At 33.0% G+C, this 19282-nt stretch overlaps 1 pseudogene; it reads right to left on the bottom strand.

Annotated features, from left to right (window-relative positions):
• Nucleotides 1-7061: 7061 nt before the first annotated feature.
• On the bottom strand, nt 7062-7741 carry LOC149569981 (dehydrodolichyl diphosphate synthase CPT3 pseudogene; annotated as a pseudogene).
• Nucleotides 7742-19282: the final 11541 nt, after the last annotated feature.

Genomic DNA, 19282 nt, shown 5'->3' with positions numbered 1-19282 from the left:
TCAAGTCTTGTGTTGGCTTCTGCCTTTGCTTTGTTTTCTCTTGTATTCTTTGAATTAGTTGGTTTCATTCCACTTCCTGGTATATGTTCTCTCTCCAAGTAGACATCAATATCTGAAGTCAATTATTTTAGATGTTGATTAATGTTTTCTCTTGCCTAGTTAATTCAACGAGTTATGAGATCTATTATACCTCTTGTGCTATCATATTTTCCTTTGTAATCCTTTATTAGTACTTTCTTTTGAGACTCATTTATCTTTGGTCTCATCTTGATTAAGAGATCTTCCATCATTTTCTCATAGTCATATACTCCAGTACCCCATTTATCCTTCAATATCTTTTTCAAATATTTGGGTAATAATTTTAACCCAACATCATATGGTTGTCTTTCTATTTTTACTAAGCTAGTTAACATAGCATTTCTTTTTTTTAATTTTGTTTTCCTTTGTGAATTTTGTAAATATATTCTTAAGAATAGTATAATTTCGTTATTCTTTACAATGGTATTCAGAATATCACTGATAGGAATTAGTTTATACTTATTCTTTCCTTTCTTAGATGTTGGTGATGGTTCTACTCTTTCTTCCTCAATGGCTTCTATGATCACTGCTTCTCCAACAACATCATCTTCAAAATATGGTTTTTCAACCTCAAGTTAATCTGCGGATGATTCTTTCCTCTCTAATGCTTGATTTATACGAGGGGGACTTGTTGCCAATTCATCTTTCATCTTCTTAGTGCTCATTATCTTGGATGGTACTTCTCTTAATAGATTGGGTTCTTGACTCTTAGTTGCTCTTTGTGAAGTAGTCTTATGCTGTGTCTTTTGCTCCAAAATTAACATGTTTCTTATTTTTGTGCAAGTACCAAACCTTGAAAAGATTGAGATTTCATTTGAAGGTAATAGCTTTTCTATATAGGGTATGGCCTCCTCACCCCTTACTTCATACTTCAAAGGTGTCAACTATAAAGCTTTTTGTTGAGTTGGGCACACAATACACTTATCTTTGCTCACCAAAAAGAAGACCTTGTCTTTGTAGCTTTCGACCAGACTTGAGGGTATCCTTTCTCTTTAGTTCATTTCTTGTTAGAAAATTTTAAAGTATTCCCACAGTATAGCATTCTAATCTGAGCTATGACCGATTGGTCTTCACTCTACTTGATGCTTGGTGATCTTGGGAATTCAACCCTTGATTTGTTGTCAATGATCTAAACTAATTTGTCAGCAATGTTCCCTTAAACATTGTTCTTCTTACTAGTGTGGCACATCTTATAACCTAACACCATCATTGCGAACCTTAATTTAGGACTTGGAATGTCATTTATAGTGCAACACATTCCATCTTGTGTTGTCTTCCCTCTAGTCAATGAAGTTGCTTGCCTTACCGAGACAACATTCATTGACAAATCAATGTCAAATGCATTGAACCCAGTTACCTTCTCAATTAGGGCTTTTGTGATCTTGTACGGTTTGTCTAACCATACATATTGTTTGTGAATTATACTAAGAAGAAACCTAACCCATTCCTCATCAAATAAATTGGGTATCTCTACCATTCTAAATAATGTAGAGTCCACCAGATCTTTGTGTTCTCCTTTTAGGGCTTCTTCTAAGAAGAATGCATCATACAAATCTCTTATCTCTATCTTGCCAATATCTTGTATCTCAACTTCTAGGTATGCACTCATGTCTTATGTGAGCAAGATGTCATCGTGCAGAGATGATAGTGTTGTTTCATCTTTAACATCCTTCTCTTTTGCTATGATTCCTTTATAGTTTGGATGAGTGCTTTGTTTGTTGTTAATCTGGTTCACCTTATTAATTTATTCTATCATTTCTTTTGCTTGATTCAAGATTCTTTGTTAATCACTAAGATGGATTCTTCTTTCAAATGATATGTTTGCAGTCTTTTCTTGTAAGATCTTAGGGTTTTGTAATATAAGGGCACTAGTAATTTCACAAAGAAAAGTGTTGAATAATTCTTGATCCTTGTATTTATGTCATAGGATTGTAACATTAGGGTTACAATAGTCGAAAAATGATTTTCACCTACCTGGTGATATATGCCATTATTGCTTCAAGTCATTCTACAATGGTTACTTTTTACCATCTTGTTCTTCCATCAATGAGTTACACATTCTTTCAATGTCAACACTCCTTCTGTTCGTATGTATAACTACCAGTTTTAAATTAGGAGACCGCTTTGTCATTATTTTTCTTTATCTTCAAGCCCCTCTAAGAGTAGTGATCTTAGTCAATTTATGAGGTCTCACCACTAGCCGATGATTTTTCAACCTCTTCTGGCTTTGTTTCAGCCACTTCACTCTTTTTCATCCACTTGGTGGTGAAAGCCTTTTCTAGTTGTTCCATGATCATGATCTTCTCCTTTCTAACTGGGGACTTGTTCCCTTGTCTTCTATTGCATCTATAGTCCCTTTTGATATGATCTATTTTGTGGCAGATATAACAGGTCATTCATGTACCTTTCCATGTTCCAATACTGGTGTTGAGCTGTTGTTTTGCATGATGCTTAATGAAAAGAATCCTTTCAAACTCCTCTCTTGAAAATCTAATCCAAGAATCAACTCCAAGGTTTTGGGTGATCTTGTGACCTACTGGAATCTGCTCGGTTGAAGATAAATGTGAATGTTCACAAGGAGGCTTTTACTGGTTCAAAAACTTCAGATAAGATGTAGAATCTACTTGCTTTCTCAAAAGAATAAAACACACAAAAGAAATATATTTTCTTGTTTTTTTGTTTTTCAATGAATGCAATCTAACAATGCAGCTACATGAACTCCTAAATTAACCAAGTGTTTATAAAAAAAATAACAAAGACAAGGTAACAAGAAGTTCAAGAAAATAACATGAAAAGTAAATCCTAATGAACATAAACTATGGAAACAACACGTCTCTGAATTAAGCTTTTGAAAAGATTGGTAGGTAACCAATGAAAATAGGAAGGCTTCCTTAATTCCACTGATGCAATTGTCGATGGGAATATAATAATCGTAAGATATTTCACTTTTCATCAAATCACAAGGCCACAAAGAGTGTGTTTATGCAAGACAAAAAGTTGTGTAGGAATAATATGATGATCTCTTCTCAAACTAAGTACGTCAGCAGAATTTGTATAACCATAGCAAACACCAGACTTAAAAGATCACACAACCAAAAATATTGCAACAAAACCTTTGGCTCAATTACACTTCATGAACATACATCTATAAAATATAACACACTTAGGCAAGAATCACTTCATCCATATTTATATCATTAAATGGATGTGTGAGCCTTTACATGTCTTGAAACAAAGAAATCATGAAAAAATAAGAAGAAGAAAGCCTTTAGATGATGTAGGAGTGTTTGGAAGTGCCAAAAATAGAAGCTCCATGTTCATTAGGCATCTATAGGAGTTAAACTACTGTCAAAATGCATTTCTGATGCATGGAAAGCTCTAAATTTAGAACTAGTAGTTAACTATCAGTGCACCTCTATCTTGCTCAAAACTTTTAAATCACCACTGAAAAAGTGCACTTGCGCACCTAGCACACCTGCGTAGGTGCACACCTTAGAAGAAGGTTCAAAAATACAAAATTTCACCAAGTGTCAAAATTGAAATTCTAGCTTCTGGGTTTTGTTCTCCTTTATACTAGAGCTACATCTGGGTATTTGCCCTTGAATTTCTCAATAATCTCAATGACTTGAGCTTCATCTAGAAAATCTAAGGCTTCATACTTATCTTTCACCTTCTATTTGTAATTTCCCACCTCGATGTGAGTATTTGCAAAATCTCTGAGTTTCACATCTAAATCTAACAATGCTTCTTCCATTTTGAATGCTTGCCTGATGTCATCATCATTAGAGGCCTCCTCAAAGGTCTTTCAAAATTTCTCAACAACTACTTCTATAAGTATCAATTTCTCCCTTGCATCATCTTCAAAAATATCTAAACACAAGTTAATGTTTCTCTAATCCAAAATTTGCTCTTGGGCTTGGTCCTTAAGCTTATGAATCTTTGCATGTAATGTTTCCATTACTTTATTACCATCTACAATCTTCTCTATCCAGTCATCAATTTTATCTAACTCCTCCGCTATATATACATCCATTAGAATTTGATACCTTTGTCCTTTGATCAACTGTAGTGCTTGAAGGTCCTTGCCCCAGGTATGCACTTCATCCATCAAACCAAAATCCTGATTCAAAATAGCTACAAACTTATCTAGATTATTCTGCATATGATGTAATAGCTTAAGATTTCATTGAATAATTTGTACACCTTTCTCTTCAAAAATTTCTCTCCACAATTAACAAGCTTTCAAAAATTGGTCAAGTTGTACACTCTTTATACCTTTTGTCCAATGTTGCATTCAAAGTTTCCTCGGGATTTGCAGGATCTAGAGGACCAACGACTTTGTTTAGATATCCTTTAAGGATTTCATTCTGTCTTCAAAGTGTTAAAAATTCTACCTCATCCTATTCTAAGTGTTTAAACACTTCTTTCATTCTCATTGTCACCATTAACTTGGCAGTGTCCAATGTGGGCTTTCCAAGCACAATCTCTTTGACCTGATAATCCCTTGGAGTCAATTCTTCAACATGTGTATATAGAGGAGGGATAGCCATGTGTGCAAATAAGTCCTAGTTCCAATCACTCATAATGAAGGCTAATGCACATGCATCCTTTGGTGGTCACTCGAGTCTCCTAAGAACTTAAATCAATTCCATCTTATCCTCTTCCTCAATAGTGAATTGTTGTCTTTTATTTCTTATCACCTCCTTCATTAGCCATCTTGGGATATGCTCCATTAGAGATATTTCTTTTGAAGTCGAAGGAGTTCGCTCCTTTATCCCCTTCCCCTTATCACTCCTCTCCAAAGTCTTCTCCTTTTGTGAGGGATCCACACTAGGAGTTTCTATATCTATGGAGTCCACGGTCCTCACATATGTGTCTTAAGAACCCTGCTAAGGATATTCAGTTATTTTCCCTTCTTTCGACACTTCATAGTCAGATACTTGATGTGGCTCTTCCTCTTGTTCTACTTGGATTTGTTCTTCTTCATTATTTGGTGGTAGAGGAGTAATAGAACCTTTATCCACACAAAATGTGACTTTTATGGTGGAATTATTTCAGGACCTCGTAGCTCAGGTGGCAATTGATTCCAATCCTCCTATTGAGGTTGATTGGTTGGAGTATCCACTATCTTGTCTCCCACCAATTCAGTGTTGATAGGCATGAAATCAAAATCTGAAATCTTAAAGATGTTAGTCCCCTCAACATCTTGCTCATCTATCCATTGTTGCATTTCATCCTTCAAAGTTGTAGATTGAATAGCCTGCTCAAGAATGGGTGGAAGTGTGATTGTGGAGCTTCTTCTCCATTCCTCCTCTGTGGCTCTAGAAATCCAAGTCCTCCGATTTAAAGGAAGGTTATCCTCTTTGTCCTCATCATCCTCTTCTTCTTCTCCTTTAGGGATAACTTCTAAGACTGATGGGAAGGGAATTGCTCTCCTATTCACCTTTTGTCTCCTCTTGATCAGAGTCTTAATCTTTTTTTTCTTCGGAGTAGAAGGGGAGGCTTGTACCTTCTGTTGAGGTGGAGCTACCTCTTGTACTTCCATTTCATCTCCTCCTTGCCCTTTTTCAGCTAGCAATACTTGAGGATTATCCTGGGCTTGTGTTGCTTCCACATCCTCTAAACCTTTTGTATTCTCTCCCTCAGGCTATGGTGGTGCTTAAGAGACTCCCTCTTCTTTTGGGTTAGCTTGTTTGGGAGAATTCTTCTTCCTCTTTCCTTTACCCTTACCTTTTTGAGCCCTATAATACCCAACTTCTTTGTCAAGTTGGTGTACTATCTCCAGCCTCATTGGGGACTGAGCTGTGAATGTAGGTATTGTGACCTTAGCTCCTTGACCTTTTTCTAGGTGGGCTTAAGCGTGAAAGACCACTACCTGAGGCATTGGATCCAACCTAAAAGGCCTTTTTATCCAATTGTTTGTCAATTTGATGACATGCCTAGCCCTATGATTAATGTCTGCATTTTCTTCCTTATCAACTTAGCATTCATGATAGGTCTATCACCAATCTTGTCCCTACTGAACAATGGATCAAGGCCATCTTAAGTATCTTTTTGCATAATCTTCAAAGGAACCTTTATCTTCAAATATTTCTCTGCCAAATACAGAGTCATCCTACAATAATCCCTTATATGGATATTGTAGTCATCTATTACATTCATCTAGTGGTCTTCACACTAGTGCATTTAACCCTAAATTTTGACCAACTCTTTTAAATGGCTTGGTTGGTCAATTATAAAGGCAACTTTTTGTGTTTTTTTAATAACATGCCCATGTTGGTTGCAATTGCGACCAATTATGTGTATTTTGTGTTGGTCTCAATTTTGATGCACATGACAACATAAAGACAAAGAATAAGGGCATAGAATTCACATTTCACTTGATTAAGTCAGTATCAAGGGTTTCACTTGAGTGCCATTCTAGCATTTCACGTAGTGCGAAGAGGTTGAATCCTCAAAGCAATATCAATACACATATCTTACATGAATTTTGGAGGCCCCAGGCAGTTTAAAAGTCCAATCTAGCTACCCTATCAATAATTTCTTGGGCATTGAGCAAGTCATCGAGAAGAAAGCACGTTCAAAAGTGCAACTTTGGCAGAGATGAGAGACTTGAATAACTTGTTGATTTTGTGTTTGAGGAGGGGTAGAGTATGAGGGCATAGTGGAGGGCATTTCACTTGAAGGCATAATGGAGGGCATTTCTATTGGAGCATCATTCGAGCATATAGGGCCACTTGAAGACTTATAGCCATCAAAGGTAAGGGCAAAATGCAACATTATAAGAAGCCTAGGGCTACAACAAGGTTTGGTATCATCTCTTGAAGTTTTTACTGCTAATTGGAAAAGGGTTTTAAATTGTTGACTTGCTTTTTTGGGCAATGAATGTTAAAAAGGATTTCTTCCACTACTTGGGTATGCTATTTGATCATAACAAGCTTTTTTCTCGATGAAATAATGAAGAAGAAGAGTTGAAAATTAAATTAGACTGAATAGTTACAATCTAAGATGCTTCCTAGGTATTGCATAGATGCAGTATACAAATGCTTTGCAATATCCTCTTCACTAATCTTCTTTCCATCCAAACCCCTTCCCTTCAAAACATCTTCAATAGCCTTAGCAATCTCCTGAGTACCAGTATAAGGAGCACATATGTTCAAAATAGCCTTATCATTATTCCTAGAGAAAGCCATGGCCCTTTCTGTTGATTCTCTCACATTCTAAGCAAAAAGAATGATATCTCCTATAAGTTGAACCCTAATTCCATACTTGTTAGTTCCACGCTTTCCTTCTCAACAAGAAGATCAAGCTTCTCCTTCATTAAATTCATAAGTGTCTCAACTTCTTCCTTTGAGTGCTTGAAATTCTCAATATTGAAAGCATAAACACTCACACATTTTATACCAATTTCATAAAAATCTCTCAAAGTATGCATCAAGTTGTTATACCCATATTCGTGGCCCCTACATTTTTGCATATTTCTATTCATTGCATATCTCCTATTGCCATCCATTATGATTGCAACATGCTTTGGAATAGGGCCTACTGAAACAGACCATAATAGAAATCTCCTAAACAATTATCTCATTGAATTTGCAAGAAATGCAAAACTTTCTTGCAAGTAAGAAATATTGAAGGATTGGAATGTTGTTAAACTTGTCATCTTTGATTATGGGTGGCATTTCTTGATCATAATGAAGGAATATATAATAGTTTTTTCTCATGGGTCTTTAACTATGTACTAAGAATCATTTTTGATGGAAAAAATAGGGTTGGCTTATCTTATCTTTTAATTATTTTTATGAAAATTGGATTCTAGATCTCTCTTTAAAGTTCTATTATGTGTTGTTTTTAGCCTTAAAAGATATTACTGACAAATTTTTGATACCTCAACTAATAATTCAATCTACAACCACCATAAATTTCACTGTTCCTATTTATGTTTTGTGCTTTCTTTAATAATATTTTTTCACAAAATTAATGAGATAGGAAAATTTGGTTGATACCTAAATTATCATGAAACAACAAGATCATTGAACCACTACCAGACAATCTCATGTGTTAAATAGATATTGAGAACTTCACATGTTATGCATGTTCTATATCAATAGGTGACTTAATTTTGCACAAATGAATGAATTCTAGAAGTTTCACTGTGACTCACATAGAAATCATTTTATTAGAGGAGATGGGAAATGTCATTCATTATATAAAAATGAACATGGAGGAGATAACTATGGTGTGCATAGTGGTTAGCAAACATTTTCTTGGTGTAGATCAAATTTTACGCAAAGTATCAATTTCCTAAGAGACATCTCTTGTCAATCAACTTGCCTAACAATGCTTGAATTTCCTATAATTAGTCAAGAAAAGTGCTAAGCATTATTGAATATGTTAAGATCATTCTTATCAGATTATTTCTTCATGTTATTCTTCCTTAAATTAATTTGATTTGTTCACATTATTCTTCCTTAACTAATCTGTTATATTCTGTTGACCCATTTTGAGCTCTTGTTTCTTTCAAGCAACCCAAATTGATTAAAAATTGTTTTTTCTTTAACAAGTTGTCTTCAAGCCAATGCAATATGCCATCAACATGTCTAATTTGGATTCCCTTCCCTTAAAGGAAACCATTCTTCAATGCTCATTTATTTTTTAAATCAATTTTTGTACAATAAATTATGAATTCTTATTGGTTGGTGCCAATTTTGCTGTGAGTAAAATTGATTTTGTTACACCAAAAAATAGGAAAAAGAAAAAAGAAAAATTAGTGCTTTAATTTCCAATAGAACAAGTATTAATTTTTAGAAGCTTTAATTCAACACATATAGTGCTTTTTATGTCAAACCATCTCAAGAACACAAAAAAATAGAAAACAATAAAAACCAAAAACAACCATACTCAATTTAGTAGTTAGAGCCTTGAAGGCTTCTTACATGAAATGTTTGCTGCCTTGATAATATTGAAGACTAATCTACAAGATTTTATTGCCAAAAAATAATTCTAATACGATCCTTTGGTCTAAAACCAATAAACAATGTGGGTGATGAAGAAAGTCTTTGATCAACAAATATCAACTTTTTAAACATTATATCCAAAATGTTTTGTTCACGATGATCACTGATATAATAAATATTAATCTGTAACTGTAAGGGAAAATAGATATTGATCTACAAATATATGGATTGAATGAACAATTGCAATATCTGATTTGACTTTGGTAGAAATATTGATTTATGGAGATCATCAAGAATCTCGATCAAGCCATTGCAAGATACACATTGATATGGCATGGACTGATATGAATTTATAATATATAGAGAGATTGTATTGATCTAACTTTGATCATTGTGTTATAATTCAAAGATGTGAGAAGAATAGATGAGTTGTGAATATTAATTCTATATTATATCAATCAAATATAGAACTTTAAATCAATCTGAAAGTAATATGCTCATCATTGTTTTTGATGTTCATCAATTTTGTATATGTGATGATCCACTTTTTTATCCAAATGATGGCTTGATATAATGGCTAGTCTGAAGTTTTTTTATCGTTGTTTCTGATATTTAATCTTATTTCTTATGTGATGTTCTTGTTAAGATCATCCTCTCTGATTGAGGCTATATGCACATGCAATCTTTATTTCTTACAAATGGCGGATTACTTCCACCCTCCTTGGTTGTTGTAAGGCTCTTAGAGTCCTTAGTATGCTACTAAAAAAAGGTTTGATAACTAAGTCTAGATATTCATGTTACTTTGGGTTTCAATTTCAATGTTTCAAAAATTTCCAAGAATTAAAGAAAGTTTCTAAAGCCAATTTGTTTATGGTCATTTAAACTTGTTTTATTTTATGTTAATATTAAGAGTAAATGGAATTTATAGAAGCAGAAAGAACCATTTGACTTTGTATTTCTTTGTTTGTTTTGAAGTGTAATTTGCATGTCTTGGAAGTGTTCCACAACATAGATCTCCTTCAACAAAATTATCTAGGCTGGGCAATTGGTAACTTCTTTTCTTTCTATGGAAGATTGTAATTGACAAAATTTAAGACCTTTATAAATACTGTAATGAAGCTTTTAATGATATGATTTCTCATTGGATAAGTGGATTATTGAAACAAAAAGACCAAAATATTGTGTGTTTTCATTTGGGTGGCTTTGAAGATTAAATGTTATTTTAAAAATAATAACCTTATTTCTTGACAAGAGTATGTATATAACCATTAAAAATATCTGGAACTATATCTTGGATTAGAAATAAAATTAACATTCACATCTTTGTCTATTTCAAAATTTTGAACTATAATATATGATTTTGATATCCTTCACAATCAATGAATACCATAAATTTGTCTTCAACTCAATCTAGACTATTACTATACTTTCATTCTACTTCTTTTTACATCAACTTATCATGGAAATTATTATCAAATATTGATGGTATTCTTTTTATATAAATTGGATAAGTGGCACTAGTGGAAGTTAAATAATCAACAACTCTTTTCTTTTCAAAATAGAGTTCAAGCTTCATTGCATCAAAGTCTACTTAAATAATAGGAGCTAAGAAACTAAAGATAGTACCTATGCCTTTCGAAGTCAAGTTGCACTATAAAATTTGACATACAATACCAAATTGAGCATATTGATATTTTGACTGGTCACTACAATTCTTTGTATCAAAATGTGTTACAGAGCTAGTAAGCATTCTATTTCTTTTAGAAAGTGAAATTCTCTTACCATATGCAACAAGACATCACCTTTGAATTGATTTATCTAATGAATGGTCTTTAGAACCTTCTTGTTAAATTCACCCAAATCTAAGTTAGTTTTTTGGGCATTCTACTATCTTCATTACTTTTGAAGAACAAATATTAGTTTTGTTCAAGGTTAAGTGAGCTTTATTTGTCTCCAAGTTTGTAAAAATCATCCATGCGAAGTATGTGAAAAATACTTTGTTTGCGCTAGATGCTTCCCTATAATATTTGGATTTTTAGGTTCTCTAAGCCATATCAAAGTGGTTGTTTCATGTTACAAGTGATTTTAGATCTCATATATTACTTAAGGCTCTGACTGTTCTATACACTCCTTTGGTTTTGACTGTTCCAACATAGTGACCTTCAAAATGACTTAAAAACCATGAGCTTACAAAGCAACTACACTCTATTTGTATCCTTATCACTCCAAATCATCAACAAAGTCATAATCAATCTCATCTATGAAGCGTATTAAAAGCTAAGGATTTGGAGTGACTCTATCATTTCATTTTTTTCCACATTTTTTTCAAACCATATAATGTAATCTCATCTATGAAGTGTATTAAAAGCTAAGGATTTGGAGTGACTCGTATACAATTCATTTTTTGTCATTCATTATATGGTTTGAATAAGTGTGGAAAAAATAGATTTTTATTATGAATTCTCTATTCATCAATCTATGTTAAACTAATCAGCAAAGATTTGGTCCTCTGAGTTATGGAAGGTCAACTAAGTATTTGTTTCTTTTTATTTTTTATATTTCTTTATCACTTTATCAATCTATCTCTCTATCTATACCTCTTTCTATTTGTCTTGCTTTAGTATTCATTTCTAAATGTGTCTTCCTCTTACTACTCCATCTGCAGGTTACAAACAAATCATCTTTCTTCCACCAACAAGTCATTCCATTCAAGAAAGACCATGTCTTACGATATCAACGCACAAAAAAATAGGGAGACAATTGTTAGATTGTGGTCTAACTTAAAAAGAAAAGGTGATGGAAAATGCTATTGTCCTTGCAAAATTTGTAAGGGCTTAAAGACTCGAAGATATCTAATCACAAATGTTGAGCAACATTGTAGGCAACATGGTCACATTGAAGGGGGAAATGAATATTGTCCATTGGTATGTATTTTAATCATTAAAAAATTACATAATACATGATTTGATGATGACATCATGCTCATGGTTAATATAAGGTCATCATTTTCATATAGGTCAACATCCTCAAGTTTCATGTTATGGACCATGACAATTTGGAGAATGCAGAAGGAGGTGTGAATATTGAAGTAGAAGGTAATGATACCATGGAAGAAGACCATGATGATGAAGATCACGATGATCGAGATGATGATGATGATGATGATGAAGATGATGATGTTGATGCAAAGCTTGATGTACATCCTATACTTGAGAAGGCACACAAGTCCCTATATGAAGGCTCCAAAACAACTCTTCTTGCCGCTATATCGTCGTCGATGAACTTGAATGTTATGAATGGCTTATCCAATGTAGCAATGACACCTATGTGAAGGTATGCCATCTTCTTTCATTATTTTACTTGTAGTTCCCTTACAATTAACATTGGGTTAGTGTAGCAATTAATATTCTTTAAATTAACAAATTATATTTTTGGTCGTAGGTTGATAGGTGAGTGTTTGTTACCACCATCAAATATTCTACCTCACTTGTACTAAGAATTATTTGCCATCATGAAAGATATTGGAATGGAGTATCAAACAATACATGCATGTCCGAACAATCATATTATATATCATAAACAACATGAATTTGCAACACAATGCCCTATTTGTCATATTAGTAGATATCAATCAAATCAATTAACAAAAAAGGTGGCTCACAAGGTTCTTTAGCATATTCTCATTATTCCACGTTTGCAATGATTATTCAGGTGCAATAGCTTGGCACAATTTATGGATTATCATGCATGCAATAGAAGTCAAGATGACATTATGAGAATGCTTGTAGATGGTTTGGCATTTAAGGAAATAGAGGAAAAATGGCCACACTTTAAAGAAAAACCTTGTAATCTCAAGCTTTCATTGGTAGCATATGGTGTCAATCCTTTTGGAGAGATGAGATCTATTTACTCGGTGTGGTCTATTTTTGTTATCAACAATAACATACCTCCTTGGTTGTTCACAAAGAGAGAGCACATAATTTTGACAGTGATTGTTTCAGGTATTTTTTGATTTAGTGGTCATCTAAATTAATTTATTATTACTAATCCATCAAAATGGTCATAACAATTATGTAATGTTTTTGTTCATTCAACTAAGTAAGTACCAAGTTAAAGATATCAATGTATATATTGAACCCTTTATCGACAAGTTAATGGTGTTATGGAATGGGGTTACTATGTATGACATTAGTAGACCAATAGGACAAAGACAATTTCAATTTCATGCAATGCTTGTATGGACAATACACGATGCCTCTGGGCTAACACATTTTTGTGGTATGTTCTCCTCTTAACACCTTTTTTTTGGTATGTCAAAGTTAACACATTTAATCTATTTATACATGATCTTGTAGATATTTCACTTTCACTTTCCATTTGATGGATTGCAGGACCCACCAAATAGGTACTTGTCATATCTATATACATGGAATGAGGAAAATGAGGAAATGGTAGATGAAAGCTCTACATGTAGTATGGCAAAATTAGGGAGATCAACTAGAGGTCAAAAGATTAGAAAACATATTGATAAATGCATGTAATTTTTCCTTGCCAATGAGGGGTCATGTTCTTATGATTATGAGACCAAAGGTGACATCAAGGTGCCCTTTCGGTACACACACATTGAGAAAGAATGGGTACCCAATGAGCTACCTCTAATTAACACAAATTTTTGTGTTAATGAGAGGATATATCGTATTGCTCCATCCTCATTACATGGTTTGGGCCTATTTTCCATGGATGGGATAAAGGTATGTTACAATAAAGTTGTTGAATTGTTCAAGTATGTTGGTCCATGTTACAATTACAATGATTGGATGCAGATTGTTCAATATTAAAAAAGTATGCGTAGGTATGCACTATCAGCTAATTATATACAATGGAAAAAAAATTACCAAAGTAAAAGATTTGCTATGTACATTGATGGGAGACCAAAAGCAACAGGTAATATTGCAAGTTTTATAAATAGTATCTGACCTTTCTCAACTAGTAAGCAACCCAATTGCATATTTGAGGTGTGTGAGAGGAATGAAGTTTTTGTTTGTGCAATAAAATCAATAAGTGCAAGGGAAGAATTGCTAACAGATTACCATTTAAATTTCATAGATACAAACAAAGTTACTATTACAAGGGTTGTAAGTACTATATACCATTTTGTTAATAAGTTTTTTTTTGCTATCTATTGCTTTCAGTTAGCTGAATTTTTTATGTTTAATATTTGTGATAGGATGATATGGATCTGATAAATGATAGAGGCCACCAGGATGCTACTCCCACCCCTTCTTTAGCGAGTGTAAACCTTATTGAAATTGTACAAATTAGATAGTTGAAAAATATTATATTATTACATTATTTTATTTATAGTTTTTGAGTTTTTATGATAGTTTTACTAATATTCATCTCATAATTTGATATTTAGGATAAGGGTAAAGTACCAGTAGTAAGTACCGAGCTACTAGCTATGCCTTCTGATGAGGATATTGCTAAAACTTCCAATGTAACAACAATGGTGAGGAAAAAAATTTAAAAATTTAATTTAGAAATATTGAAAATTTTGGATGAGGCAAATATGGAATCTGAGGAGATGATGAAGAGGCTATCAGATTTGAGAGCGCAAGCTCGTCATTATGAAGTAAGCAGTAATGAATCTTAAGCTATAACAAAAGTTCAATAAAGATTGATATTTTATAATCTTTTATGTTGTGAAGTAAAATGTATAATATGTGAAAAAATACTTTATTGATGCAATTTTTTTAAAGAGTTGTAAGAAACTTTAATTACTAAATTCTTTTTATACAGGATTTTTTGGCAACTAATCCACAACCTGGTCAAAGACAATGTGGTGAGGCTAGTAGTAGCAAAGCTTTGACTGCCACTAGTAAAACAATCTTTTAATTGACAAGTTAGAAGGAATTTTTTATTTCGAACATTCAAAACTTCTTAACTTAACTCTTACTTTTATTATTTCAGAATGTCTTTGCTAACAATGTATTGTTAAGGTCATACAGTGCAAGAGACTCCTAGGAGGTTAATGGATTCCCATACGAGATTGCCGACTACAATGTCGACAACAAGGGGATGTCCAACTGGTAAATCCTTATTTTGCTATATTTGGTTGTGTTAATTATGAGTTGATAATTTGTACTTTAATCTTGAGTGCATCACATAGTGTATTTTTTTTTGTGGTAGGAAATGCACCATCTAGTACGTCACCAAATGCGGATCATAGTGCATGTATTTGTGATAATTCACCCTCATTTCCTAGAGCTACCCATGTTTCTAGCACAGGAGCTATGTAGACATTGTTGTTGATTGACAAAGATGAATCAATGCCTTTGAAATGTCCTAAGATTCTAGGTACTTTAAATAATTATTTTTTATATTGTAATAAGGATTTTCTTGCAAGACATAAACATGATAGGAAGTGGTGAATGCAAGGGCTTTTGATGTGGAGTGATGCCTCATGACCTTCTTTAGTATGTCATATTGTGCAAGTTGTTTAATTATTCTGGAATTCCTTCTTATTAGGGGTTTGGTAGGATCATCTAAATTATCAATGACCTTTTGTCTATACCGCAATTCTCTAGTTTAGTAATTCAATTTGAGCTATGAAGTATTTGATTCAGTACCTATGGTGGTTTTAATTTGGATTGCTCAAATGGTAATATTGCAAGTACATTGATGGGAGACCAAAAGAAACATGTACATTTATATCACTTGTAATTTAGAGTTCATGATTTTCTCTATTGATATTTAACAAGTCTATTATGCTAGGGCACAACCCTGCACAAGTCTATTTTGCATTCTAATGTTTTTGAACTTGGATCTATGAGTTCCAAATTTGATCTAAATATTTCTACTGGCACCATATGATCTAAATAGTGGATGTGTGTGTACCATTGAGATGTGCCATTCGGTACATTACAATATCATGCTTTCAGTAGAAGATACTCACCAATTTTTCTACAAAGAACCAAAAGTGGGAGTCTTCTTTCATATTCAATGTTCAGTTTTCAATGATTTTCAACATCATTGCTATTGCTTATTAGAGTTTTAGAGTGCTCACTTTTAGATTCATTTTAATGGTTCTTACTATTAATTATCCCATGACATTTTTTGCAGGAAATGATACATTTTATAGGAGGCTTTATGACCTCACGCTGCAAAGATTCAGGCCCATCATACGTACAAGGTGAAACATCATAATTGAATTAATTTTACCCCACTATTTTATTTTTTCATATCATTAATTGGTTGCAACATTTTTCTTTCATTCAGGTCTTTTATTATACTAGCTATATCTAATAATTTTATGTTTTTCTTAAAAGGTGGAACTTCCAAGATAAAGAAAAAAAAGATGAGCTCATCAAAGATATAGAGCATGAGTTTGGTAGTAATATTTTTGATCATAAGAAATTGTTACAAAAATCTTCCAAACATCTTAAGGTGTTGAGGGACTCATATAGAAAGAGTCTCACCCTAAACGTGAAGTACGAGCATCCTCCCTTTGTTTTAGTGAGGGGACTGGAATGAGTTCATTTTGGATGCAAAGGAGAAAGGGGAACATCCAAAAGGAAGTACACCAGCAAATCCGAAAAGGTATGCAATAGTATTAACTACTAGTACATTAATGTAATAATCCACTAATTAGTACTAATCTTTATATCTACATCATCTAACGTATTTCAAACTTTTCATAGGTTGCAAGACACATCAAAGGCAACAAAGGCCAGACTGGAAAAGGTTGGGTAGCACAAATTTGGCTCTAGGGGATATTCAAAAATCAAAACATGCATTGTAAATAGCAATAAGTTAATTGCAGAGAAAAATTATTTATAAAATGCAAATAATTTTTTTAATTAATAAAAAAATGCAAGGTGCTAATTTTAATCTGGAGGCCATGGAAGAACACAAAAAAAAAAACCCTTCAAGCAAGGTTATGCAGTCATGGCTGAATGCCTACAACAAGCTTCCATTGCCCCAACCAAATAGTCTCTTGCATCATGTGCACAGGAAAATATGCCAAAAAATATATTAGAAATTGAATACTTGAGCAACAATCTATTTGATAATAATGTGCAAGACATTGCAATGCAGCTTGTTAATCATGACACAAATCATACACCACATCATGAAGCCCTTGATGTGCCTCATACTATCTATGGAGATGCTCATTTTCTATTTAAAACTAATTATGTAATTATTAATACAATTTAACATTTTTAATTGAACTTGGTGTAACCTTTTTGTGTATATTTTAGAGGATATAGATCAATCATGTCATGCTGATGAACGAGTGCTAAAGGATGTTCAAACTGATTAGCAGGTAGCTCATGTCGCACATTCAGGTAAAGAAAATCTATTTTTTTTTTCCTTTTAAATTATTTTTTTGATTTATAGTTCTTTTACTTTAATAAAAACTTATAATTCACTAATACAAAATGGTGTGAATTTAACTCATGAAGTACTTGTTATTGTAGCAGACCCCTCTTTGGTGTAGCGGCCTCATGATGTTCCTGAATGGATGAGCAGGAGATGGGTTACAACCAATAGAGGAGGGCGATGATGAGGGCATTGATATTCCTCTTAGAAATTATATGAAAAAAAAATAGCAAGAAAGCCAAAAAGAAATTATTATTCATGAATGACTTACTCTTGAATGTTGCGTGTTAATGAATTATTCATGAATGTTATCTGTTAATGAATGTTATCATGTGATTATAATGATTGAATGTTATATTTTAGAAATGGATGAATGAATGATTGTTATTAAATGTTAATGGGGATTTTAGAGTGATGTTGGGTTGGGGGGGGGGGGGGGGGGGGGGGGGGGGGGGGGGAGGGGGGGAGGGGGGGGGGTCGGCAAATGAGCTTCCACCTTCACGTGGTTGGTCCTATTTAGTAGAGAATATTTAACTATTGTCAAAACCAAGTGAAGCTCAAACTTTAAAGATAAGATTATAATTAATAGTGACAACTAATTAGCAAGTCAAAATGAAGTTCTTCATTACAGGTACCTTTTTAGTTTTTAAAGCACGATGTCATGTTTTAATATTATGTAGTTTTTTTCTTAAGTTAAAGTATTCTTTTACTATAACAACATAATTTATGACCATTTTAGTAACTATTCTAACATCACTTTATGACAAATCCTATTTTGGCAAAGATGGCGATAAGTGGTGTTGTCTATTCGTTGGGAGATTGGATTGCATAGGTCTGTATCTCAAATCATTTGCATGTGGTAGAAATGCATACTTACAACCATTTCATTCTACATTTAAAAACATTGATGATAATATTGCTTGTTTTTATTTATATTTTTTTCTATAGTCATTATAAACGTTGCAACCTTAGTTAGCTTTTATAGGCTATGAAGAACATAGTTGCATACTACAATAATTTTGTGGTTAAGCATTTGTGTTTTCCCTACTCATAGTCCAATTTATTTACAGTTTGGAAGGGTATGATTAGTGCACAATCTACAACTCTATACTTATTCATATATTTATTTCATAATCAATTTTGTCATTGAGTTTTCTTGAACCAATTTGTAATAATATCTTTAATCTAGGGGCCTCTAATTTCAACTTCAATGGAAGAAAGAAGTTCAATACAAGAACACATCAGAAAGTCAAATCTATGAGTGTTGAAGATTCCTCCAATGTATTTAACTATATTACCTACTATACTCTTTACATTTAACTATATATGTTGTTCTATGATAACCACTCATCTCGTTATATGGCAAGCTGAGAAAGAGAATAGAGAGAACAAATCATTTGGTTCGATGTGCATAGATGCAAATATTACAAGGATAAATATGTTGTTCTTGGAAATTAAGAGAAGATATTCATCTCTTTCTGTTTATGATAGAGGTTGGTCTTTAAATATTCTTTTATATAGTTTGATGATATTTTTATGATGATCATGTAAATGTAAGAAACATTTGTTTGTTGATTGAGTGCTCAGTGCTTATCCTATCAATTTGATTCTTGGCCTCTCAATGGTAAATCATTTGGAGAGCTTGGGTATACCAAGACATTTCAAACATGAGATAAAAGAGGTTCTAGATGATGTCTATAGGTAATTGGGAGATATTTTTTCTCACTAATTGTAGTACATTTTATGAATTGATTTGCATATTGTTTGAAATAAATGTTCTTCCTGGGAAAATTTTGGATAGAGAATGAAATGGGTGAAGGAATGCCATCAGCATCAGACATAATAACCATTTCTAATAGTTAAGT

This window comes from Cupressus sempervirens, chromosome 3, assembly GCF_028749045.1.
Source record: "Cupressus sempervirens isolate cs-2001-9-10 chromosome 3, ASM2874904v1, whole genome shotgun sequence".
NCBI lineage: Eukaryota > Viridiplantae > Streptophyta > Pinopsida > Cupressales > Cupressaceae > Cupressus > Cupressus sempervirens.
This window is presented reverse-complemented; position numbering and strand designations above follow the sequence as displayed.